The following is a 2,100-nucleotide window of genomic DNA, read 5'->3' on the forward strand; positions in this document are numbered from 1 at the left end:
GTATATCTACTGCTGTACATATCATTCTTATTATATCTACTGCTGTACATATCATTCTTATTATATCTACTGCTGTACATATCATTCTTATTATATCTACTGCTGTACATCTCATTCTTATTATATCTACTGCTGTACATATCATTCTTATTATATATACTGCTGTACATATCATTCTTGGTATATCTACTGCTGTACATATCATTCTTGGTATATCTACTGCTGTAAATATCATTCTTATTATATATACTGCTGTACATATCATTCTTGGTATATCTACTGCTGTACATATCATTCTTGGTATATCTACTGCTGTACATATCATTCTTGGTATATCTACTGCTGTACATATCAGTCTTGGTATATCTATTGCTGTACATATCATTCTTAGTATATATACTCCTGTGTGTGTGGGCCTAATGCTTATGTCTGCCCCCCCCCCCTCTGCATGGTGCTTGGCTGAATGCGGCAGAGTCAGCTAGTTGGTTCTAGAATCATTGCGCATAATGACATCGTCTCTCTCTCTAAGCTTGACTGACTAGAGACACAGATTGTACACTACAGTACACCACCTTATTAAGGAAAAGCACACAGGGCCGGCCCTAAGCATAAGACACATAGGCGACTGCTTTTTTAGGAACTCAGTCGGGGTCTCAGCTTACTACTGAGAGTTAGAATAGTAGAATACACCAGGTACAATTTCACAATGTGTTTGTGCATCAGCAGTTTTTCTCTTGTTATGTCAGTCACTGATAGTCACTCAGTTAGACCATGTCAGCTAACATATTTTGAATTGGTAAATTAGTCTAGTCAGCTATCAGCTATCTAATCCTGGTCAAATTACCGACCAGGCACACAGGGCATGTGCCTAGGGATCCTGACCTCCAGGGGGCCCCCATTGATTTTGTTAGTCATTATCACTCAGATATCATATGAACATGGAATAAGTCATGGCAAAATGTGTAGAATTGCAAGATTACTCTAAAATGTTAACTTACTCAGTCATATTAACGCTAAAACATTTGATTAACTCGAAAACGTTTTTACTAACTATAAAATGTTTTATTAAATCTAAAATAAATATTTTTTCTCTACGCTGTCTAGAGGGGGGGCACAATTTTTTTCTTCCTGCAAGGTGGGGGGCCCAAAAGGCTAGGGCCGGCCCTGCAAGCATGCAAAGACCTGCACCCACACACACACACCACAGTGAACTTTGACACACACAGAGCCAAGGTGCAGGGAGAGGGGATGACCAGGAGGGAGCAGTGTAGATGGCCAGGAGAGGACCAGGAGAGGACCAGTGTAGATGGCCAGGAGATGACCAGGAGGGAGCAGTGTAGGTGGCCAGGAGAGGACCAGGAGGGAGCAGTGTAGATGGCCAGGAGAGGACCAATAGGGAGCAGAGTAGATGGTCAGGAGAGGACCAATAGGGAGCAGTGCGCACAGGCAGAGAGGTAGGCAGCAGTAGAGGGCGCCATGTAATCGGCAGCTAGAGGTGGCGCGGAAGTGAGCAGTGGGAAGCACAGAACGGCATGGTGCCAGGGAGAGGGAACCAGGACGGAGCAGTGTAGATGGCCAGGAGAGGCACGCAGGAGGGAGCAGTGTAGATGGCCAGGGAGGACCAGGAGAGCCAGTGTAGATGGCCAGGAGAGCCAGGGGAGCAGTGCGATGGCCATGGAGGGAGCAGGAGGGAGCATGTAGATGGCCAGGAGAGGAACCAATGAGGGAGCAGCGTAGATGGTCAGGAGAGGACCAGTGTAGATGGCCAGGAAGGACCAGAGGAAGCAGTGTAGATGGCCAGGAGAGGACAATAGGGAGAGTGTAGATGGCCAGGAGAGGACCAGGAGGGAGCAGTGTAGGTGGCCAGGAGAGGACCAGGAGGGAGCAGTTAGGTGGCCAGGAGAGGACCAGAGGGAGCAGTGTAAGATGGCCAGGAGAGGACCAGGAGGAGCAGTGTAGATGGCCAGGAGAGGACGCAAGAGGGAGCAGTGTAGATGGTCAGGGAGAGGACCAGATAGGGTGAGATGGCCAGGAGAGGACCAATAGGGAGCAGTGTAGATGGCCAGGAGAAGGACCAGGAGGGAGCAGTGTAGATGACCA

Source organism: Salvelinus sp. IW2-2015, linkage group LG8, assembly GCF_002910315.2.
Source record: "Salvelinus sp. IW2-2015 linkage group LG8, ASM291031v2, whole genome shotgun sequence".
NCBI classification, from domain to species: Eukaryota; Metazoa; Chordata; class Actinopteri; order Salmoniformes; family Salmonidae; genus Salvelinus; species Salvelinus sp. IW2-2015.